The sequence below is a fragment of the Poecile atricapillus genome, chromosome 3 (genome assembly GCF_030490865.1).
Source record: "Poecile atricapillus isolate bPoeAtr1 chromosome 3, bPoeAtr1.hap1, whole genome shotgun sequence".
NCBI classification, from domain to species: Eukaryota; Metazoa; Chordata; class Aves; order Passeriformes; family Paridae; genus Poecile; species Poecile atricapillus.
The window spans coordinates 106,311,484-106,336,897 of NC_081251.1; the positions used below are offsets into that span (position 1 = coordinate 106,311,484).

The following is a 25,414-nucleotide window of genomic DNA, read 5'->3' on the forward strand; positions in this document are numbered from 1 at the left end:
TGAGCTAAAGCTGAGCTAGAAAGGGCTCATAAGTGCACTCCAGGTTAGATATAGAAACTTCTGATAGTCTCCTTTTCCTAAAAGATATAGATCACACTGAGAATATTTTACTTTTTGGTTTGCTCTGAAGGGAAGGGTGCTGTTCAAGGTACTTTGTGATGTGAAGAATCTTCTTTGACTGCATGAAGTTAACATGCAAACCCACTTCATTTTGAGCTGTGGTCCCAAAGAACAGAACTAATTATTGTTAATCATAGAACAACAGAATTAATTATTTTTCTTAAACCAGTGTGTTGGTTTGAAATTGGTTAAGCACAGTGTTTGCCTTGGCCTTGATGAAGAACATAGTTCCCGTTTTGGGAATTGGTGGATTTATATCGGTTTTGGTTTGTTTCCTGCTGCCCTCTAGTGCTCAACGTTACAATTTCTGATTTCATCGGCCTGGCAGGCTTAAAACTTAAGAGGGCTGGTGGGTCTTTTTAAATGAAGTACTGTGTCAGATATGACCAAAGTGCTAGATTTTTCTTAGACTCGAGTCTTACCAAGAGGAAACAGGCAAAATGCTTCAACACTGTTAATTTTGTATAGATGGTGAGGGGCAGTGGACTTGAAGTCGTGCAGCTCCCCTGAAGTTGTGGGCAGTCTCTTCAGTGGGTGACTCCATGACTCTGGTGAATTTGACATCATGAACCCTCCAGGCATCTCTTTGTGGCCCAGTTGTGTTGAGTACCAGATGAAAAGGCAAGGTAGAATTTATGCCAGCTGACATAAAAGGAATACAGGGAAACTGCACAGCACACTAAAGAATGCACTGGGCACCACTGGGTCACTGTAGGTTTTAAATCTTGTGTAAATTGACTTTTCAGGGATGTGTTACATAAAGCATCCAGCCAAAAATAAATCCTAGAACAGAAAAAGTTTTATTCCTCACAGTCTGAGGAAGAAACCTTGTCCTTTTGGAGGAGAATTGGAGCACTATGCATACATCAGTAAGAGAAAAAACTAAGACACATGCCTTGCCTTTTAGACTTTAATGCTTCAGAGTACTTCTGTGTTCTATGAAAGTGAGCAGTAAACCATTAATAATTAGAAATTAACTAGAGAAAATGCTTCAGTAACAGAGACAAGGAGTTACACTACTGCACTGAAGTTGTCTTATGGGATTCTATGTTTCTCTGCATAAAGAGGAGCTTGGGAGTTTGTCTCTTGGGAAGGACAATTTGTTTTGCTTCTTATTACCCTGCTCTGATTTTGATTGGCAATAAATACATTTAATTTCCCCAAGCTGAATCTACCATGATGGTATTTGGTGAGTGATCTCTCCCTGTCCTTATTTCAACTCATGAAGCTTTTGGTGTATTTCTTCACTCCTGTCCAGTTGTGGAGGGGAGTGTGGCTTTTGGGGCATCCAGCCAGGGTCACACCACCACACCATCAGTGCCAGACAGTGGGACCAGTCAGGTGTGTAGAGCTCTGTCTGCCCTCTGGTGGGACTGGGAGCTTTTAATATCACCTTGTCCTGCCACTATGAGAGTCCCAGTGGGCCATTTCTTCCTTGCCTTTATCTAAAGTGTCATTCCAGCCTGGACTTTTAGTTCTCTCATCACAGCTATCAGTGTTTGTCCATTGCTGTGACCTAATCCAATTCAGACTGCAGTAATGTCATTATGGCAGTTGTTCCTAAGGTAGCTGTGAGGCAGCTTTGTACATGTTTGTGCAAATGTTTTATCTTACCAGGCCAGTGCTGTTTTATCTTATCCATGAGCATTAATAATTTAAATGAGGAGGAATTAAATCCTGTAAATAAACGTCAAGAATTCGTTCAATGGGCAAGGATGGACAAGCGTTTGTTGAATTCTTTATGAATCATTTTTCATCCTCTGAAGTGCAGATGTGGAGTCCTTTGGGATGGAAAACTATAATTGGGAACAGAAGCTGTTCAAATATGGGTTTTACAGGGGAATAATAAACAAATTCAGCCATCATTTGCAACCACTATGATGCCATTAAATATGGGAACAAAGAACAATTTCTAGGCTAGTAAAAGAAGGCCTCAGCAGTTCTTCCTGACCAAGACACAGGCTGGGATGGGGGTGTCTTTGGGAAGCCAGATGCTACTGGCTCTGTGAAGCTGCAAAATACAGTGCAGATGTGGCTGAAAAGCTGCTCCTTGCTTTGATTCCTCCTTAATGGGTGCTTCCCTGGGCTTCCCCATTCCATTAAATATTGGTTTATCACATATGTAGTGAAAAGTTTCTCCTGTGCTTGAAGCTGCTTTGGTAGTCTGCTCAGGCTTTTCAAAGCAATGGTCTCTGTTCCTTGCCCCTGGAAGTAATCAGTGGAGGGGGGAGTCTGTCCTGGAGCAGCTGGATACTGGATGTTGGCACTCAGCTGATGCTGCTGGAGGCAGCAGAGTGGTTACTGGATAGTCACCCTGTAAAACAAAGGTTCACTCAGGATGGCTGTCTCCCCTACGCTGAGCTCCTATCTAAAACAAATTTACCTGTAAATTTTCTCTAGTTGGGCCCCAGAATTTTCAAGGAAAAACTGTGTTTGTCTGTGTGGCATTGGGTAGCCAGTATGGGAGCCATGGCATAGGACAACATATCAGCAGATGGATGGCACTCCTTGTTAGTCCTTCAAGAGCATGACTCCAGAATGCACTAATGACTATGATTTTAGTTTCACACACTGGGGTTGGTGCTCTTCCCTTTTTCTGTGTATGGCTGCAGGGGATACACCGAGTGCTGCAAGCCAGGGGATCTGGCTTATTACAGGCAAGGAGATCAGAGATTCTTCTTCTTTCTCTGGGACAGTTATTTTAGTGCAAAGCTGTAGTGGAAATTCTTCAAGTTCCATTCTTTTCTGAAAGAGATAAATGCCTTGTTTAGACTCATCTGTGCCATCTTGCCCAGGGACTGCTTTTACCACCTGCTTCTCGCTCAGGTGCTGGCCTTGAGCCATTTCCTTCTCACAATCAGATTTGGAAGCACAGGCTGATCTTGTAGAAATCCTCATCTGCTTCACTGCCCAGCTTAGCTCCCTTAAGCATTATTGTGGTTCTGTGCAAAGGTGCTGAAGTGTCAACAGAAAGGATATGGGTTGAATGAAAGTGCAGGATTCAGCAAAGGGAAAGAGGAAATTAAACTGTTGGATTGAGGCAGAGATTAGAAATCCTGTGCAGAAGGGGATATGCTGTTTAATCATTAAATTTTGGTTAACTCTGTCATTATTTTGAAGCTCAGGAACTGTGGGAACTATCCCTGATGTAACTGTGGGGCTGGAAGGATATGGGAAGATGGATAGCAATGACATCTCCATTGATGCAGAGAATATTCTGCATATGTGTGTGAGCTCTTTTCCCACCACCTTGGGTTACCATGTTAGCTTTTCCTCTTTTTCAAGCAAGTGATGGTTTATATGCTGAATTGCAAGATAACCTTCCATAGATGCTTCTTATCATTGAGAAGTGACTATTGATAAGTGTACTTGTGTTGTGTTGGGTCCAGGTGTCCCTAAAGAATTTCACCAAGCAGTGTGCAGAGTGCTGGGAGAATATCCCCTGCTTTCCTGCTATAGTGGTGAATTTGTGTGCACTTGTGTTTAAACAAGGATAATATGAACCAGTTGATGCTAAGTGTTTGAAATGTTGAGATGCAAAGAACTTCATTTTACCATTGTGGAGGAAAAGGTTTGGTTTCCTTTTAAAAAAGAAAAAAAACAAAAAACAAAAAAAAATCTTCAGGATGTGATTTTAGCTTTAAAACCGTGCAAGAAGTTTGCATTACAAGATTAACAGACATAAGAGTTACACAAGGGACAAAGACCACAGAGGAGAATGGGAACACAAAGGGGTTGGACTATGGCCCCTTGCAGACCCTCCTGTAGAGTGTCCAGGTCAGACTTGTCCCATTTTTCTTTCTGCTTTTAGAAGGAATGTCATTTCCTCAAGACAAGAATGTCATTTTCTTTCTGCTTCTTTTGTAGGAAACAATCTCAATGAAACTTCCAATTTTCCTTAATAGCTGGAGAAGAGAAGCTACAAAGCAAATCCTGAGGTCTATAGGCCAGGGTAGTAATTTTTCTAACAAAGTGCTCCAATAGTGCAGTAATAGCAGTTGTGAAACATTCTCATGTGTGTATGAATTGTTCTGTTTACTTTGGAGGGCAAGAACTGCTGTACAGCTGAAACACCTCCACAAAATGGTTTATTTTTTCTCAGGGAGAAAGGAAAGTACATGCCATGAATCCTTAGTAATTGAAATAACAGTGGAAAGCTGCAAAGGGTTGTGGATGTTCCTGTTACCTGGACATGTGTTCATGGCATCTTTCTACCAATGTTAAATTTTGTGTGTGGCTCCCAAGATGCTGGCTCCTTTTTTGTATAACAGAGCTGTTCTTTGCAGCTTGGTATTATGGTTTTGTTGTAGTGTAGGTGATGCAAGAATGACCCAAGATCATTTGGTGTCTGTGCTGAGCAGCCAGCAAGTGGCAAAACATGGAATGCCTGTGACAACATCATTATGTAAAACCAGCATTGCCCTTCCCTGCTGTCTGCAGAACCTGCCTTAGTGTCTCAGCTCTATCACTTAGGTGTGGGTGGTAAAGATCTGTGAAAGTGCCTTAAAAATGGCAATTTAAATAATGGGGGATGTCAGGCTAGGGCAGAAGAAAAGGGCAGATTGGCTCTGAATTCGGTGTTGAGGCCAGTCTGTGCCAGCCCTCTGGGATATTTCTTTGGTACACAGTGCTGTGGGGTCACCCCCATTAGCATCAGTACATGGGGAAAAGAAATATGGTTGCAATGGCCTGAAATGCAGCTGTTCTCCAGGCAGAGGGCCCAGGTAAATGATGATGGTACAGGGCTTCCAATAAACTCTGAGCTTCACACATTTGTTCAGATGCTCTGGGGCATCTCACCTCCAGAGTGATGTTTGTGGTTTAGAGGGTGATTTGATGCTCTGGTTATACACAACACATAAATAAGAAATGTCATTCCTCAAGTCTCTTGTTTTCTTAACTCTATTAATAAGATTTCTACTTTTCTTTTTCCTGGTCTGATTCTAAATGTAGGGGTTTTGTCCAGTAATTTATCAGATTCACCTGTCCTGATACACCTTGGAGGACCCTAATTTTGGGCACCAGTGATCAAATGTGCACAGCCTGATTTTCTGTTTTCACTGGGAAGCTTTCCTTATGTTTAGCTCTCAGTCATTCAGATGTTTTTTCAGATGTGACTGTGTGGTAGAAAAATCATCTGGAGTTTATTGGACCCAGAAGGCCCTGCACTGGCAGTTGTTGAAATGCAGCAAGAGAAAGCAAGATACATCTGCCCCAATTGCTGTGGTCTCTTATTGCCTCTGAATTTATTCCCTGAATTTGAAGCGTCTCTAGGAGCTGCTGTGAACTGGCAACAGAAAGACACATTTCAGGGAATCCTCTGTGCCTGGTGGCAGGGAGGAGAACAAACAAGTTATACTGGTTCTGTTTAAATGAGAAGCTGTGCTCCCAGGATGCTGCTTAGTGTGAGGCCAGACTTGCTGCTGTGAGAGAATGCAGATTGTTCCTATCCAATTTTGCCATGGCAGGTTTGGAGTGAGCTGAGCAGGGGGCTGTGGGCAGGATGCCTTTGTTCCATGTGCCTGAGTAGAGCTCAGGGTGGATGCAGTGCTGCAGGGGATGCTCCATCGCTGTGTTGAGGATGTGGGAGTTAGCAGTGCTGCCTGCCATTACCCTCTCTGGCTGCAGGGCCTTTCTCTCTGCAGTGACGTGCCTTGGATTAGTCCCAGGATTGTGGGGGTCATTGTGGAGTTTTCCCTGGATTTGTGTGCTGTTATTTGGTCCCTGCCTTTACATTCACATGCTGCTTTCAATGTTTCCTGGCTTCTCCTCTATAACATCTGGCCTGTACCACACCACATGGATTGGGCCCAGTTGAAATGTTCCTAAAGCCTCACAGCTCAGACTCCTGTCACCACTTACCTGTGGGGCATCTGGCACTGAATTTAAATTAGATCTCTGTCTTAATTCAGGCCTCGTTTTTCTTCTCTCTTTGTCTGGTTTACCTCACTGAGCTCACTGGTGTGCAGCTGATGAGGCTGCAGCATAAAAAATAGTGAGTCATAGCCCCTTAGTAGCAGACTGCAAGTATAAAATACAGCACACATCATCATCCACAATATTTTTTGAAACAAAACAACGCAAGCCAGTGATTCAGCATCGGTGTGGGTTGTAGTACTTGAAGGTTTGTCCTGGAGCCCTCCTGCGTCTGATTTCTTCCTTCATTTCATGAGTTTAACAACCCCCCACCTCACTGCTCTCCCTTCTTTGTGTTGTGTGCTGTAGATTCCATAGTAGCTGGGGCTCATATGCATGCACATCTCTATGCCTGTGGAATCTCCTCCCAGACAGATGGAATGTTATCAGGATGAGCAGTGCTGCTGCCTTTCCAGCAAGCCTCCATGCTAAGGGTTTCTCTGTGAAGGGTGGCAGGCAGCTGGTTATTTATTGCTGCAATAAGCAGTGGCAAGCAAATGACAATATTTTGTGCTTGCTGTTCTTTTCAGCCTGCCGAGGGATTTCTGGCTGTGCTCTGTGTGTTCACCCTGGGCAGAGGTGGAAGCAAGTGAGAGCTTGAGTTTTACAAGTTTACTGTGTTTTATAAATGTAGCACTGCCTATGTCAGAGAGGTTATCTTAATCCAGAAGTTGTGTTGTGAAGAAGTGCATTCCTACCTTCCATAAGTGCCTACAGACTGTTTTATACAGCTCCAAGTAATAAAACAATGCATGTTAATACTATAGGAGGTCCCAGCTTTTTACAGGCTGCAGTGCCTGACAGGAAAAATTTTGGGGTTTTGTGTGTGGTTTTTTGTTGGTTTTTTTATTTATTTTTTTTTTTAGTTAGGTTGTGTTGGGAGTTAGGTGTCCTTTTAGTTCTGGCTCACCTGTGGAATTTTTACCCATTAGTTACAGGGAAAACCTGACTTCGAGTACTTGGTGGGTTCTTGAGAAACACAAAGAGTTCGGCCGGGGCCCAGTGGGGAAGGGGGCAGGAAAAGGGGAGGGTGGGGACAGTTTTGATGGGCTTCTTCAGCTTCAGAGGACACTTTGCTGAGAGCTGTTGCGGTGGAGAGAAGGGAATTTCGCCATCACCCAGATGGAGCTGCTGCTGCTTCTCCTTCTCCTCGCTTTGTTGGTGGCCTCGCACCCCCTGTCCTGCTGGGATGTGTGGCAGTGCCAGGCACCTCCGCGGAGCTGCTGATCCACCTCAGCCACCGGCCCAGGATCTCAGCTCATCCCTGCTGTTCCAGCCGACTGTTCCTCAGAGCCCTGCAGGAGCACCGGGACTGCCCGCCCGAGGGGTTTGTGAAACAAACCTCTCCTCCGTCCCGTCTCAGCCGAGAAAAGCTGTCACAGGGCCTCTGGTTCTGTTTTCTTGCTAATGCTGTAGTTATTGTTGTTTGTTTGCCTGGTTCTACTATTAAAGAGCTGTTATTCCTATCCCCAAATCTCTGCCTGAGAGCCCCTTGATTTCAGAATTACAATAATTCGGAGGGAGGGGATCTACATTCTTTCATTCCGAGGGAGGCTCCTGCCCTCCCTAACAGACACCTGTCTTCCAAAACCAAGACAGCTTGTTTGCTGGGTTTTTTGATTTCTTAATCTGAAAATAGGGGACAAAAAGAACCAGAAAGACTAAGTCTGGGAAAATAGACAAGTATGGTTCTAGATGAATGGAGACTTTGGTACTCTCATAGTGGTCTGGTCTTATACGTGTATTTCTGTCTCAAAGAATGATGCAAACCTTTTCTTTTTTCTATTTTTAAAATGAAATTTAAACCAATAATGATTTCAAGGGGAATCTGAAGTTCTGTGTCTCTTGGATGAAAAGGAAAGGCAGTAGAATCAAAATCAGTCACTTCTTACACAGCAGGTAATTAGATTATAAAACTCAGTGCAACAGGAAATCATTGAGGCAAAGAGCTTAGCAGTGAAAGAAAGGGGACTATGCACTGATTTGGGTAAGAGCAAGCTCAGTCAGTAGTTCTTGCTGATGTTGCTGAGATATTGGATCCATCTGATGATGTTTCAAGGCTTTTATTAATCTCTGTCTAATTTCGAGTTTCAGGTCACACCCCCCTATCCCCACCATGATGCTGGCACCTAGAACACATCACAAGTGGAGGGGACATAACAGACTAGAAATGGATCTAATCCTGCCTGGCACCTCCTTCCTTTCCCCTTTAGAAAAGAGTATTCCTGTTCTGCAGGTGGCAAAGCTGATACCAATGCTGTCGTAGGTACAACTCTTGCCTTCACTAGACTGTACCTCTTAAGCACTATTACTTGAAAATAAATCCTTGGATAGCATGCCCAGGAGCAAGAGGGGATTCTTGGATTAGAGAAGCAGGCAAGGCAGAGTTGAAGGAGGGGACAAAGTTTTTTGGGGTCTATGTTGTAGGTTGTATTTGTGTATGTGTAAATTTTACAGTGGTATTTCACTTTATTAATAAATAAACCACAGATACATAAACCAAAAATACAGTAACTTGTTCAGACCTAAGGAATACTCATCCTTAATATGCTGACTCAATGCCTATCTCAAGTTCTTCTCTACTATTCATAATGCAGACTTACTTTGAATTCAATTATTTAAGCAGTTATTGTTTATTAAGATTGCAAAGAAATGTATCATCTCTACTTCTCGTCATGGTGCAGCACAAATGGGATCTATTTCATGATATCTTACCATTCAGTAGCAATTTCTTGAAAGGATGAATATTCTGCTGAAGTGCTGAATTGAAGCAGAACCTGATTTACAGAGCTACCATCTGCAATCTCAACTGGATTTAACATTGCTCTACATTGCTGCTCCTCTGGATGTCTAATGAGGTTATTTCTAGGTTAATTTTTCTCCTGATGCAGTCTTAATTAAAATATAATGAAGGCAGCAGAAGTTGCAAAGTAAAAGAACTTGAGAGGATCCTTTTTGTGCTGCACCAGTGCTTTGTGGTAGGAATGTTTGTTACTACAGCTGCTAATTATTATTTTGTGTAAGGCTCTTGCCCAGTAGTGTGTGTGTGAATCATGTGCAGAGCCTGTGACAGCATTCCAAAAGTGAAGTTAGCTCCAGTGGCTGAGACACTGAGTTTGTGCCAGTGGGTTTCATGCCTGGGTTGGATTGAATAGAAGGAAATGTTAGTATTCTTAAGCCCAGCAACATTGGAATATAAAAGGAGATATGTTTGCATTGTTAAGAAATCACCTATTGCTATTAATTTTCAGCAACCTGCTGATAGTTAATGGAGATGATGATTTACTTCTGATGTAGCTCTAGCTGGGTTTTTTTTTTATTTTCAAGAATCATTCTTCTGCAGAAGATTAAAGCAAAATGAGGTTGATAGTTGGATGTGATATTCAGAATGAAAGCATCATGCTCCATAATTAGCAACTATGAGCTGCAAACCCACCAGGGTGAGTTAGACCATGTGGTGAAAGAGGGTGATAGTGTGTTGTTGACAAATGAGATTTCTTCATGCATAAAACAAAATGCTGGGTTTGCCTGTGCTATTCCCACACACTGCACAAAATAGACAATCACATAAATTCTCCAGGATTTCTCTTTTATTAACAATACCTGGCATTGAAACATTTGTAGATGAACCTTTGATGGTGGATTAATTGACTGCTATCTCTACAGCTGCTGAAGAGTTAGAATGAGGGGATACAAAACCTAATGGTATCTTTCAGCCAATAATTCCTCTTTAAAAAGTGCATGTGGCTGGTTTAAATACTTCAGTCTAGTAACCTGCTTTGTTACATCCTATGCTTGCCAAAATCTTTCTCCCCCTATCACAGAACAAAGCCACTGCTGTTTCTAGATGTCAGTGCCCAACTGTGTGTTGAAGTGCGGAAACCTGTGTTTTCTGGGGTGGTACTGGTGGTTTCCCCTTTCTAAAAATCCTCTGTCAAAAAAAAAAAACAAAACAGTTTAACCACTTTTTAATATGATTTCAGAAGGAAATCCTTCAGAGAGGATCTGGCAGGAGTCTCTCACCTATTGACTACTACCAGAATTTGCCCTTCCAAAGTGGTACTAAATGAATGTGTAGGAATTAAACTGAGCCAAATGCTCTTGCAGCAAAGCCATAGAAGGAAACACATTATTTCATGGCTGTACTATTGGAGCTAGAGCCAAATTTGGCCTCCTTAGAAATACTACAATTCTATGTGCCACAAGATTCTGCTCATCTCAGTTCCTGTGGAATCTTGGAGCAGGTATTAAGGCAAGAGTGATCCCAAAGCAGTGGGGTGTTCAAATTTGAGGGAAGACAGCAGGCTTTCTTTGGTTTAGGAGCTTCAGTGAAGGTAATTAATTGAACCTTCCAAGTTTTCTGAAGCCCTGCCAGGCAATAGCTGGGCTCTCCCTTTCTCCTCACTGAGTTACTAGCTTGCTGCAGCAATCTGATTCCCTCACTTGATTATTGCATGAGAAAACAATCAGGCTTTGCTGCTGTTTTGGAAGCTGTTACATCTGGTAATGTGTCTGGGGTTTTCCTTTTGCAAAGCACTGTTGATTGCCAATTTGAAAACAGTTATTTCTGGGACCAGTGTTTTCCTGTGGATTTTACTTCAGGACACCATAGCATTCCTGATTGCTCTTGCTGTAGTGACAAATGAAGCGACAGAAGTGACTATGCTAATTTAACTCTTGGTTTGTCTTTTTCTATAACACTTTGCCCAAAACCATCCTTGTTCTCCCTCTGGGAGTGTTTGTGGGAACATCTCTGGTCTCATGAATATTCATGTAAGTATTCTCTAAAGCTCAGTGCAGTCTTTAAAACTGTCCCTGTCCAAAATGTGCTCTGGTGCACATTAAGTCCTGCTTAAAGGCAAAAAACTAAGACAAAGGCAATGCAGTAAACCACCTGTTACACCTTAGCTAAAGCTTGGTACAAGGAGCTGTCTTGGGTAGAGCATGTGCACCCAAATGAGCTGCAATTTGTATGGCTTCTTGCTCTCTGGATAGGTCCTGAAATCCTACTGCTCAGGGCTCATCCATCTGATGTGGAAGATACAGTTCATTCAGGGGATTAATTGGAATAAATAAAACCTAAGGCACTTTTTCTGTCTCTACAGGGCTCCAGGCACTACATGCACTGCAGATGAGGGCTGGTGGAAGGGTGTGGGGATGGATGCTTGGAAAAGAGTTGAAGCCTTGCTCTAGTCAGCAGTGATCTGGGAAACAGCATTGGGAAAGTTAATATGGAGATGTTGGCATCTCTTGCTAAACACTTTTTCAAGTCTGTGGATTTAGAGTATTTCAGAATATTGTTACCTAGATGTTCTGCTCTTGGGGTAATATTGCAGAATGAAACAGCACATTAGCTGTAAGAGAGTATTTTATTAAAATACTTCTTTGCTTGTTTCCTGGCAAGAAACTTTTCAAATATTCTCCCTTTCATATGTGCTCAGTAATCTGTTCATCTTTTTTCCCAGTAGTTTTAATATTTTTACAAAACTGGGGAGTGTTTGGGGTTTTTTTAAAGGAAATTAAATTCTGTTTTCAGCTAGGGGCTTTTCATTAGACTTAGTCTGTAGCATGTGTCTCTAGCATCAGTATCAGCCTGATACTGGGCTATAATTGGCTTTTGCATTCTGTCTGAGCAGAGTTCTCCTCAAAACCTAAGATCTGAGGGAAAAAGTAATTTGTGTAGATGGTCTTCATAAAACAAATACAGATCAAATCTGGAGCTGTCACAGAATTGCTCTTACAGATGCATCTGCTGCAAAATAATTACCTCTCCTGAGCCCAGTAAGTTAATCAGTATCTTTTGTTTGTGTCCACAGTGAAAACAATTAAAAGCGCATTTCCTGGTTTTTAGGTAAACCTACAGATTCTCTGATTCTTAGGGGTAATTAGATTTATTTTGATGTGTATCACAGTCCAAAGTGTTCCTGTTGGACAACTAGCTGTCTGTAATATAATTTACTTGTAGCCAGGATGTAATTTCTTTTCAGTCACTTTTTTTTCCTTGGGGTGCTTTTTGCTAGAGAGTTCAAAATCTTTTTGTCATCTCTCATGTAAATTCCATTTAAAAAGCTTAGGGCACTTTGTGCAATCATAAGAAATGCCATTATTTGTATTTATTTCAAGTTTAATTTAAATTATCTTTTGCAACATGAGGAAAAATTCTCTCCTGTAGTTGAGAAGATAAAACACTGATCAGTGTTTTATCTCAGGCAGTGAGGTGTGTGCTCTACCTGCTGGCAAGTGTAGGTAGAGGCCCCACTGAGATGGGCAGAAAGCAGCCACTGACACTGGCACCTTATTTCTCTCTGCAAGGTAGCAAATGATGCCTTTCTCCCTGCTTCTCACAGTCCCTGCTCCAACCAGGGCAGACCACTCCTTTGCTGTCTTCAGATCGACTCTGCTGCCTGTAATGTCTGTTTTGTTGACCATGAGCAGATTTAAACAACTTTTCCTGTGCCTTCTCCTCATAGCTTGGCAGGAGCATGAACTGTTGAGCCAAAGGAAAAAAAAAAAACAAAACCCACACTTCCAAACCCCCCAAAAACCCCAAGGTGTTTTAAACTCTGTAGTACACAGTAGTGCTGGTAGACTATTAAAAAAGAAGTGACAAGACCACACCCCACGATTAACCTTGCATGCCTTCTCTAGGATGGCTTCACTTTGCTCTTTATGCTCTGCTTGTTGCTTAGATCTTAGCATTAGATCACAAGTGCTATGTCACCAAAATATACCTTTTGTCTCTACCTCTGTGTGAATACCCTAATCTCTGAACTGTGTCAAGGCTGTGCTGCAGCAGACTGGCCTCTAACTTTTTTGTTATAAAGAAGGAGTGACAGTAGTTACAGAGAGGGCACTAAGCCTCTGTGCAGGCAGGCAGATACATCTGCTTTATTTTAATTCTCAGTGGACCTTTATCCTGATTCGATTGCTTACTCAAGGGCATCAATTGTTTTTTTGTGTGCCCTTAATGCATTAAACATTTTTTCCAGCTCAAGGAAGCATCAGATATTTTCCATTGTCTTAAGAGTCACAACTAAACTTCAGCACTGAGTGTGCCAAGGGGAAATGGAAGAATGTGGAAGTGGATTTGTTAGTAGAGTGGAGGGAATAAAAAACTCCTGTGCTATAAACATAGAGGATTTAGAACCTCAAACCTGAGGGATCTCCTGAATGTCAAGTTATTTTCTGACAGCTGTTCCTGACTTAGTTTAATTAATGGGAAATGCACATAGGCACCTTTTTTGTAATTTAAAAATGTTCAAGTCCAAATCACTTTTGAATATGAGCACTTTCTGATATGCTCTTCTATGTGCAGCAACCCCTTCTTTAAGAAGCTCAGGTGTCTATATTCTGTGCAGAAGTGTTCTCTTGCAAAGGTGCTGAGGCTTTCAGATGGCTTGTGAGGAAATGAAAGAGATTAAGGTAGCAGGTTGTCAAGGTAGTGGAACACAAATTAACTACTTCTGTCCTCACATTGTCCACATGTGATCTAAAAAAACTCTTTTAAGTAGCCTTTGAAGACAAATTCCAAAACTTGAGCTGAAAATGTTCACTGAAGCCTTTCTTTCAGAATTCCATTTTATTTAGAAATACAACAGATGTATTTTCTACAATCACAGAATCCCATCTGTTTGAATTATGTACTCTTTAGGCCTTTTAAAATAAAATTCTTGAGCTGATTGTGAACTTACTGGGATATTAAAAAAGTTAAGAGAAGATTACCCTAAGGTGTGATCTGCTAAATTATATGGGCTGTCAAATCCCACCCACCAACTAGTGTCAAATAAGAACCAGGAGGCTTGAGCTTGTACTGAACACAGATGTCAGGAGTATCTCCAACTTCGATATAGGAATTGCCTGTAAAAGGAAGTGTTAACTTCCCTTTTTATTTGAAAAATGGAATCTACCTTCACTGTTAAAGATCTGTTTTATGTCATACACATATCATACTTACACAATTTTATCACTGAATAAAAATGTAAATTTTCAGGCATTCATTATGTTAAATATTTGCTTTTTCCTTTGAATGGGTGAATGGCCATATTAATATGGTTAACACTATTAATTATGTTTGTATTATTGTTTACCAGGAGTGCTAATCAGTGTCATTAATTCATTGACATTTTTAAATGTGGTTGCACCTGTGTTCTCATCTGGATGACAGAAGAGCAATGGGAATTGCTAAATGCCCTAATTACATTGGTTGCTTCACATTTAAAAAAAAAAAAAGAGCTGTGCAGTTTTGGGAGTCTGATCAATAAATTACAAATTCTGAACTTGCAGGGTCATATCTGCTTCTGTAGTCTCTCTAGCCCCTACTCAGAGAACAAATTCTAAACAAACACGAGCATTATTCATCTCCCTGCTCTGTAAAAGTCATACAAAGACTCCCACATCACCTTGAAAAATAGTTGGAGGGTGGTTTGTAATTTGTAAATGATCAAAATATTTATACCTGCAAATATCAAATGGGTTAAGTTTTGAAAAGTTTTCTCTCTTTCCCTACCTTGCTACTTGTGTGGTTATTTTTGAATGAAGTAGGTATTTTCAGTTAGGCAATCTTAGGGTGTAAGGTGGATGAAAAATGTTTCATTTAATAAAGGAAGAGTGGAATTGCCCTAACTTACTCTGGTTTATCTGTCCTTTTACTCACCCTATTTTGCAGGAATTAATTAATTTTTCTGTTCACAAGTGTTTGGTTGCAGTAACTATCACTAACCACAGTTCGTCAGTAGTTGAAGGAGTTGCTAAAAAGCTCTAAGCAAGTGCTTCACACACAGCACCATGCTCTTTCCTGATGAAGTGTGTGCAGCCTCCTAGGAGAGCCTTCCTGGTGCTGTGTGATAATAATATGGGATGGACAACCTAGGTTTTGTTTTATTTTGTTTGCTTTGTAAACAGGATTTCAGCTCTCACTTGCGTTCATAGTTTACCCAGAGTTGTGTCCACAATTAATTTGGATGAATTGTTTGATTTGGGGTGAAACTGGGAGGTCTGGGTGCCACCAGATCTGCTCATGGCTAAGAAGTTTTCCATAAAAAGCAGGCTTAGAGCCAGGTAAAAGGATGTAAACAAGTCTGGAGTGACTGAAACCTTTTGCTGTTTGCCCTTTGAGAGCCAAGCTGGGAAATGCCTGCATTGCCAAGCCTTCCTTGTGACAGGCTGAGAGGACAGAGTGAGGAGATGGGGATGGAGACTTGCTTGCTCAATGTTTTTATTTCTTTATAGCTTTGAAAGTCATACTCCTTGTCAGGGACCTTCTCCCTTTCTGCTCTGTAGCTCAGGTTTTCTCAGTCAGCACAGAGAGTACCACAGCCATGGCACCACCTAGGAAAGGTTGGGTAGGCAAGTACAGCCCTGGGGCCTGAGGATTCACTCCCTATATCCTTCTTACATTAGAACCATTTCCAATTTCAGTTTTCAGGTGCTTAGTTTATTAGCCACAGAGCAATTCCTGCAGAAAGCTGGTTGATTAAATGGCAAAACAATTCTGTTCATAGCCCAATTTTCTCACAAGCTAGTTCTGATGGAAGAGATTTTCTGTGATTCCCAAAACGGCATGTAGATAATTAAGAAAAAGCCCTTGGGGTTCTCAAGCCTCCAGCATTTGTGAATGGTCTATAAATGTGCCTATTGCTCTAGTCCAATTTCTGTTCATTACCTCATTTTTAGCAATACTGCAGCAAAACTAGATGGCTCAAATATTTATTGAATATACACCTTTAAAGTAGCAAGCCAAAATGTCACAGGCTAGTGATGAGAAAATGTCTCCCAAGTTATTAAACTTGTATATCTTGTTTGCTTTTCATTGTAGTCTGTGCAGTTTGCGTTTTCTGTCTTTGGAAAATTTCCTTGATGACTGTTTGATGTATCTGACACTGATTTTTTCAGTGTCAGGCTATTTAATTTATTAGCCTGTGGAAAACTGATAGGTGGAGATTGGTATCTTGCTTCCATTCTTAATTTTGAGTCTGTTTTTTCATTTTTAATCAGCGTCTGGTGCACAAGGTCCCACTGGCAATGCAGAAGAAGAGAGCCCTGAGCTGTGTGATCTCACAGCCTCCATGGCTGGAGAGGATGTGGGTCTGCTCTTTTCTGTGCCACTGGAGGCTGGCTCATCTCTGCACAGCCTGTTCAGTGCTCACAGCCACATCAGGCCTGCAGGGAGACTGGGAAAATGCCTCATTCTGCCTTCAGGTTTTCACCAGAATATTTCGCCAAACCAGTAGTTTTCTTTGCCTTTGTACCTGCTATTTGCCTGTGTTTTTTGAGATTATTTCTTTGTTGTTTTCATTTTTCTGTTCCTGCCTCTGAAAGAAGAGCAAGCCTTTCTGTGTTTGTCTGACGTGCAGTATATTTTCAGGAGTGTGACACAGACAAGCATGGTTTCAAAGCCATCTTATTGCAAGTTAATTCAGGAAGCCATCTCTGCAAATGTTCCTCTCCTGTTCTTTGTGAAAGATCAATCCTGACTGGAGGTAAAGACCTTTGATCTGAAGAGGTACAGACTGCACACATTCAGCTGTTTCATTCCCATCTACAGGGAATCAATCCATCTGTAAGCATTTCTTGCAGTATTCCCACACTTGTGCTTCTGGCCTTAGACAAAAAGGAAGGAACAGGATCTTAAAATCTGATAACTGCAAGGTACCCTCTTGTTCTGCTGTAGAACTTGCAGTGTTCTGCTCCTGAGGAATTAGTAAAGTTAAAGCTTAGATAGCACTGTTTTCCACAGAGCTAAAATCTCTATGGCTTCTTTTAAATTTGGTAGGAGTATCTGTGTTTTCAGCACTCCTGAAAATCCATGCACCAATCTGAGATCTGAACCTAATTGTAAGTTGATACAAAGTTGAACAAATACACAAATCCACCTAGGACACATGCAGTCTGTAGGTTGGAGGAGTAAAATATAGAGAAAAAAAATGTATTTAACTGAGTTTTCACCTTCCTCTGCTTTATTTTATTCTGTTTTGTACCTCTTTTCATTTTTGGAGTGTTTTCCCTTCCCCACAGCATCTGTTTTACAATAGATCATCTGTGCTAGCCAGGCATCAATTCCACATCAGGATTCAGGTCTCCAAGTGCAGGACTTCCCATGAAGATGAATAATGACAGTATTACAGGTCATAACTCTTTTGTTCTCAGAAGTATTTACAGGTAGTATAATTTCACCTATAAGTCAAGAGGGATGCTTGAAAAATACCTTGTTTTGCAGTATTTTCTTGGTCAAGAAACTGCATTTCTGCCTGTGATTCTCAAGTCACTGGTGTCCATAGGTGTGCAGAGCTGGTTGGAAACAGGGCTGAGATGGCTTTGGATCTCTTCAGTGTAACCTCTGTGCATGTTTGTGGGTGTTAAGATTAATAGTTGGACTTCAAAGTGCTGTAACAGCAAAGGAAGGCAGAGTACACTGAACAACACCTCACCCCATTTCCTTTTCCAAGTTCACACAATCTGTAAATAAAGCAAATATTTTGCTGAATTTTATATCAAATTTAAACAACTTCTAGTTGTTCAGTCTTCTAGTCTCTTCTTATTATTAAAGAAACACTGTCATGGCAGGCTCTTCCCATTGTATTTTAGCTGTATGAATAGCATAATTTCCTATTTTTCCAGGCAAACTGACATAAACATCACTCTCCAAGGAGATGCAGAAGGTAGAATTTTTGTAAACTGATGTTGGGACTTGAGCAATTTATCTCCAGTGAGAGCTGTCTGCTTATTCTTGCCAAAGGCATTAGCTGAAGATTATTGGTCCTCTCGATTGCTGAAAATGTGTAACTGAATGAGAGAGAAAATATTTGATATATAAAGAAAGGATATTGCTTTGGGTTTTCTTTTCAATAATTACAAATAGAGGGATACTTCCTCAATAATACTTTTAATCTAGTGCTGTTTCCTGTCATTGCCAGTGGCAATTACTGAATATTTCAGAATAAGTGGCAGTTTTCTTCTTTTTATGTCAGCCCCATCCTCAAAATGGTGTTTATAGCATTCAGTGTACTGCCTGTTGGGCCCCATTCTTGCCTCTATGAAAGGGTTTGTTAAACCCTGAAAAATGGGATTTAATAACCCTCCCAGATTCCTTTTTTTTTTTTTTTGCTAGTCTTGTCTATGATCACTAATTCTCATCCAGATAGATTTTCAAGTCCACTTTTCATTTCAGCTCACAACTTCCTCAGTTCTGAATGACCAAATCAGGAAAATGTTTAAAAGTTCAGTACTTTTCCTTTGTAAGCCTTGCCAGAAACAAGAAGGATTTCTCCCTGCTTGTCTTTTACCTTAGAACCATGATGAACATTGTCTTCAGGCCCTCTTCCTCTCTAGGAGAGGTGTCCTTGGATGACTCAGGTTCCCAAGGGTCTTTCTCAGTTCTTGGCTGAAGAGGTGGGCATAGAAAATCCTTTTCTGAATTCTGGAGTTTCATCTCTCTTTGTAAAATAGGGTTCCTTAGGAAATGCTTCTTGGGTCAGAAAGCTATCAGTTCAGAAAGAGCTAACTACAGAATCACCTGGGGAAAAAGTGAGAATAGACAAGACTGGAATTGACAATTTCTAGGCTGGAAAATAGTATAAACAGAAATACCTATCATTTGCTTCATCTGTGCAATGTAACTAAAGTGAGGAAGCTTCTTCAGACACCAGAGAACACAGATTTCCTCTATAAAATTTCTACAAATCTTAAACAGTGAAAATCAGGTAGGCAGGATTGTTTCTCACATGTTTCAAGCACCAGACTTTTACTCTGAAATAGGATGAGCTTAAAGACAAGAATGATCTAGGGCTAGATTAGAGCCTTTCATGTATAAAAAACCCCAATACTACAAGTCACAGATTAAAAGAAGGAAAAATCCATCATTTTACTAAAAAGTCCTCCCGCTCCCAGGAAAAGAAAAGTCAAATCTGATTCAAATGGTGAGTCTTCCCTGTGGGCAGAGCAGTGGTTGTGGTGATAAGGGACTTGACGTGGGTGGACAGTTCTGGTTTTCACCAACAGAGAAGGCAGAGGCTTGGCTTGGGGATGCTGGTGTTGGATCCTGTCTGTCAGAGCTCAAAAACCCGTTGAGATGTTTGGCTGTGGGTAAGGACAGGATGCTCCAGCACAGCATTGTTTCTGCATGTGAGCTTGCACGCTGCTGTTCTTACAGTCACTTCCCTGTGCTCTCCTAATGCCTAATTAGAAGCTGAGCAATTAGCTCAAGAAGCCTTATCAGAGTTTCCTCTGGGAAATTGGTGCCTTTAGTGTTACGCAGACATGGTGAGTCAGACCGAGTTCCCAAGACTTTGTATATAACAGGAAAGCAGCAGATAATTGCAGTTTAATAAAGCCCCTTGATGCCCTCATCTGCTGGATAATAATTTCAATTGACAGTTGATGTTTTCAGCTATGTAAATTTTTAAAAATTATTATTTATGGTTCAAAGAAGGACTACCCCGAATAATAGAATCTTTAACCTGAGATCTTAAGCAGTGTTTGAGACAAATAGTATGCTTTAGGGTTTTTTACTGGCTCGAGAATGTAAATTAAACTACTCTAAGTATACCTATTTGAAGAGTTCTTAAATTTGCTGTTTGTATTTTTAGAATGATCATGAGCTCCAAGGGAAGGAGTTACTTTGTGAAAATAAAATCTCAGGCACCCTAGTGTTATGTTGCTGCCCATCCCTTCAAAGACACCTGCGATCTTTGCAGTGACAGAAGTCCCTGTGTGCTGTTACACTTAGAGCAGCTGTTCACAGACAGTTACATCCAAAGCCCATTGCTCTGGGGCCTGGCTGAGGATGTGTCATCATCTTCAGGCCCTTGTGGCACAGCTATAAGTGATGGTGTTTATGATGTGCTCCTGCTTGTGCCCATACCTGTTGCCCTGGCCTGTGGGGCCTGGTTGCTTAGAAACAGATCTGTGAGGTGGCAGTGGTGTTTATCTCTTGGCCTTCAGCAGATAAGGAGTGTTAATTTGTAGTTCATATTGTAGCTGACTTTCTCTGTGGTTTATTAAATCCAGTGTGTTTAACCAGTGTGTTCTCTGAAAGCTTTCACTGAGCTGAGTTTCCCAGCTGTATTAAAAGCTCGGCGCAGGAGGCGTTGGATGTGAGCTTTTGGAGCAAGGCAGGGTTTAATACCAGTGTGACATTTGGAAAAGTGTCTAGGGGAATGCACTGTGCCTGCATACTGCATTTCAAGAGCATTTCACCATTTGCCAGCCTTTTTATTTTTCTTGAATTTCAGATTCCTAAGGGGGTTAGACTGAAAAGGAAGAGTTTTTATGCTTCCCTAAAATAACTGCTTACGTCTTACTCCACGCAAATTGAAGCCCCCCCCCCAACTTTTCACACCACAAATGTGCAGCAGAAAGAAGAAAAAAAGCAGAGAGCCTGACTCAGTACTGGGCCATATCCAGTCCTATTCCTCTGCCACTGTCTCCCTTTTCTACTCCAGTCCCCAAATTCCTCCCTTTTTGCTGCCTTTTGCCCACCCTCACTTTCTCCAGGTCTCCTGTCAGAGCAGCGGGCATTAGCAGAGCTCTTGGCCAGCACTCAGCAGTCAGACATAGCCACATGTGCCACTCCTCTGGGCTGGGGGATGAAGAGTATAGCTGGTTATGTCATGTGTAAAGCAGAGTCTCACAGATCCCATCTTGTGAGCTGCAGCCCAGTGCAGATGACAACAGGAGAAAGCTGGTTTGGGTGGCACCAGGGAGACAGCAAAGTAGCAAGGCTTATTATATTCTTATTTTCACTTTCAGTTCACAATTTACATACCCACAAGGAACAAATTTGCTTTGCTCATAACAGTCTTTTTGAATGATAATGTCATTGGAAATTTCATTTTGCCTTTGCCCAAGAAGACAACAGCTGTTTTCTGCAAGGCAGAGAAATTGTAATCTCTACAGTTATTCAATACTGTACACCAAAGGCTTTAGGATCTACCATTTACTCAATGTGATAAGTGTTTGTGCAGTATTTAGCAGATTGATACTTATTTTCTTGATACTTGTCTTTTAGGTGCTATTCCAATTTAAATGTGGTAATAAAAATCCTACAATGCGAATATGTTTCAGCTCATGTAAAAGAATGTGATCAGCAGCTCACACATGAGTTTTTAACTGTTGTAATCAGAGGAAATGCTCTTAATGCAAGCAAGGGCAATAGAATTTGATCCTCAAATGTCTAGATTTGCAATTTCTGAGTACTCAGGTGTGTGACTTCTGGCAGGCTAAAGTGCTTTGTGAGATTGGGGTAGAAAGAGCTCCTGCCAAATTCTCCCTAAAAAATTCTTCTTTCTTCCCTGAGCAGAGAGGAATTGTATTCCCACGATGATACATGCACTCCCACTGGAAAGCAGCCAGGTGGAAAGAAAAAAAAAAAACAAAATATACTTTTCTGTGCATCAAGTGTGTCAAGTGTTTAATACATGTAGGGAGTTTAGCTGCCGTTCTCGCCTGCTGTGCAGATGGATACATCCCTGAACTCATGTGAATTGGCACAGGTTTGGTGTCAGATGGGAGCTCTGCTCTAGTCCAAGTAGTATCACCTCTCCTTGAGCTTTCCCATGCCATATGGACATGTCTGATGGAGAGGTAAAAAGGAATTTTCTAAGAGCAGGCTGAGGGCTGGAGCAACTCTCAGGGACAGCAGCTGTGTTTACTTGCTGGAGCACTTCATGGCAACCACAGACCCTTTCTTCTGGATGATTGCAGTCACCACAGGTAGATACTGACAGGCTGGTGGGATAAGAGAAATGATACAATCTCTGAGAACTTCACTGTGCTTGAACAGAACAGGAACTTAAAGAACAGAAACTTAAAACACTCATACAGAAACTCAAACAGCTACATTTTCTGTAAGTGTAAATAATAATATTGCTGCATTGTTGTCTCACTGGAAGTGGCCCAGGTTCAAAGCAGGATTTGGTTATGTGCTTCAGGCAGTAGGGTTATGTGCTTGTACCAGATGGAGCTTTTAAATTTTCATCAGCAGGTTTATAAACACAAGAATATCCTTTTATCTGCCCCCAGCTCTTTTACTAATTAGCTGCAAATGCTGAACTTCAATTAGCATGGAGTGGAGGAACAGATGAAATAATATACATTCTTAGTCATGATTATCCATCATGTGAGAATGAAATAGACATTAATGATGACTGTTTCAGTTTTTTTGGGGCTTTTCTATTGGTGTTTTTTCCCCCCCTCTTTAATACTCAGTAGTATAAATGAGTGAAAATAACTAAAAATCATGAGCCAGATTCTCTGGTGATGAAATTCTATTGCAGGCAAAGAGTGAGAGTTTTCAGCCTTGCTCATCCTTGCTTTGACTCCTGTAGGTGTTGGGCCAAGCCAACACAAGGGTGTGTGACAGCTGTGTTGCTAAGCTTGCCATGGAAGGATTTTACAAAGGCATCTATGAAACTACATTTTTCCTGCTGCAGAGAGGTGGCCAGAGAGGTCTAGGCTTTGAAGCAACACTGCTGTGTGTTATGAGAGAATCCCAGCTATTCTGAGGGGTGCAGGTGCATGGAGAGGCAAAGGGATTGATGAGCTGGCTGCTGTCTTTGCCTTTAGCAGCACCTTTGCTGGCCTACAACATCTGCTCTGCGTGTGCCCCAGCTGAAAAGCTCTTTCTGGACCCTGCAGGCATCCAGCTACTGTGCTTGTTCCCTGTGGTTTATAAATCATTCAGGAGATTTGCACCTTTCAACAGCAGTACCAGATCTTTAGAGGGTATCGAGGAAAGATCTCTACCTTAACTGATAACCTTTAGGCAGGAGAAGGTTTGGGTGTATTTTCAAACATCAATTTTGGCACACAGTTTGAAAATGTATTGGAAAATTGTCAGGAAAGCTGAGGAGAGGCACCACTTTGCAAGATATAGATTGGTTCTGGGAATTCTGCATCCAACTTTTCATGTCATAGAACCATAGAATGCTAAGGGGTTGGAGTGGACCTTAAAAAACACATAGTCCCAATCGTCCTGCCATGGACACCTCACCTTAGATCAGGTTGCTCAAGGCCTTATCCAGCCTGGCTTTGAACATTCCCAGGGCTGGGGTATCCAACCCTGTTGGCTATCTTGCCTTAAGAAGGCTTTGCTGGAAAAGTAATTCACAAAGAGGATAGGGCCTACTGTTGTGAAATAAAGATGCATAAATCTGAATAAGTAACTGAAAGAAAACTGTTCTCGCAATAATATTGGAATGTGTTCTGACTAATCAAACCCCAGAGTATATCCCTGAGGCACTTACTGTCTGTCTTTGGTGTGCTTCAGCATAAGGATGTCGGCTTTATGGGCCATACTGACCTTGGAATAAAATGCAGTAGAATCTCTGGAGTTGGAAAAGACATTTGAAATCATTGAGCCCAACCATAAGCCTCACACTGCCAGGTCCACCACTGAACTGTGTCTCCAGGTGCCACATCTACATGTTGTTCAAACACCTCCAGATGTGGTGACTCAACCACTTCCCTGGGCAGCCTGTTCCAGAGCTTGACAACCCTTTCAGTGAAGAAATCTTTCCTAATATCCAAACTAAGATGGTAGGAGAAGGGCAAAAGCAGCATTGCTGAAGTCTCCCCTGACGACATGAAACCAACAGAATTTTTCTTTTCCCCAGCTCTGCAGGCTTGGTGTGTGTAGCTGGAGGCAGTTGCTGCTCTGTCACAAAATGTGGCTGTGAGCAGGAGTTAGCAAAAAACCAGCACGACACAGGGGTCTGTAATTGCCACAGGAGTGAGCCCAAGTGCCATTTGATTGAATTATCAGAGATGCATGAGGCTTCAGTTCTAACTTAGCATAGGCTGAGAGGTTACTGAGGAAAATGGACCTGTTCTCTGATCTGCTGTTCTGATGCCGTAGCTCACTGTTAAAAGAAGGCCACCAAGCTTTTCTTTGTACTGCACTGGAAGTGACACATTGCAAAGGGAGGGAAAGTTCTATTTAAAATTGCATAATCAGAGATGAGGTGCAATTGAGGAGAAAGATCAAAGATAGGAAGCAGGGACAGGAAGAAAGATATGAGATACAGCGTGGCTGCATAGACAGCTTAATTTCATGTTAATGAATCTCTGCTTAGGAAGGGAAGGGTGGCTCTGTGTACCAGGAGAGAAAAACAGCCTTCTGCCACCACACTGAGACTCTCTTTGAACATGGTCTCCTACCAAAATGAAGGACTGCACTCTGCTTCACATTTCACAGAATTAGAAAAAGACCAAGCTATTTTCTGACTGCCTGCATCCTGCTTATGTAACTTGCAGATGACGGCTGTGCAACCTCTGGCTGAGCCCTGGAAAATTTCCTTGTCGGTGAGTCAGGTGCTTGGCAAACGGTCTGGTGCAGTGGGCTTGGAGATGAGATTGCAGTCAGAGGCACTACCTGGATACCAGAGCCCAATTCAAGGTCTCTTTATGGAACTTCTTCCTCCTAGAAGCTTGCTGATCATCCTGGTCTTGTCATTGCCAAGTGTCCCTGTTGTGCGGTATTAATTAGTTATTAATTAATTATTAATAAATAATCTTAATATGAATTAATTGTTCTGTATTAAGTAGTTATCCAGAGATGTGGGTCAGCAAGGAAGGAGAAGAGCTTGGCAAGAACAAGGCCTTGGCCTTTGCATTAATTTTATCCATAGAAATTCCATCAGGGTGTGGGGAGAGTGTTAAATGCAGCGGGGCTGCGAAAGTGGGACTTCATGGGGAAGCACAGAGTCCCCCTTTGCAGCCCTCATTCTGAAACTCCAAGCAGTTATCAGAACTTGTTGGTGTGGAGGCTGTGAATCTGGCTGAAAGCTGGAGGTCAGGACTGCATGTTGTGCTGTAGGAGTAAAATTGAGAACTATGAAAAGTAAGGATTAGACCAGGGACGAGGGAAAAAACTGAAACAGATGCAGAACTGTCTCAGCTGCAAACCAGACTTCCTTGTGGGTCAGCTGTCATCTCCAGGAGCAGCAGATCCCAATTTCCACCTCTTTGGAACTGAGACTGAGAGTAGCCAAGAGATCTGTACCACCAGGTAGGTCCAGTCATTGCAGTGTCAAGGCTGGGACAGCTGTGAGGTCCCCAAATCAGCCCATTTTACACCAGTCTGTGCAGGAAGGCCCTGTGGCAGCCCAGCTGTGTTGAGAGCAGCACTTGGTTTGCTCATGCAAAGAGCCTGTTTGCCAGACTGCAGTGGGAGGGGGACAGAAAAAGACTTTGCCACAGGGATGACCTGGTGACTAATGAGTTTCATTGATCCTCTGCTTGCAGGAGAGAGCAATCCATCATCTGCAGCTTCTGTGGGCTGTTCTGCTGAAGGCTCTGAGGAGGCAAACGTGAGATGTTACCCAAAAGCAGGGCTGTGTGAGCCCTCTAAACCTAATGATGCTGTGCTCTCATGGATGTATGA

General features: G+C 41.9%; 1 protein-coding gene across 6 annotated transcripts in view; it reads left to right on the top strand.

Moving 5' to 3' along the window:
• The window catches only part of CHGB (chromogranin B), a 57,430-nt gene that overhangs the window by 12,286 nt on the left and 19,730 nt on the right, over positions 1-25,414 (top strand). The window lies entirely within an intron of this gene.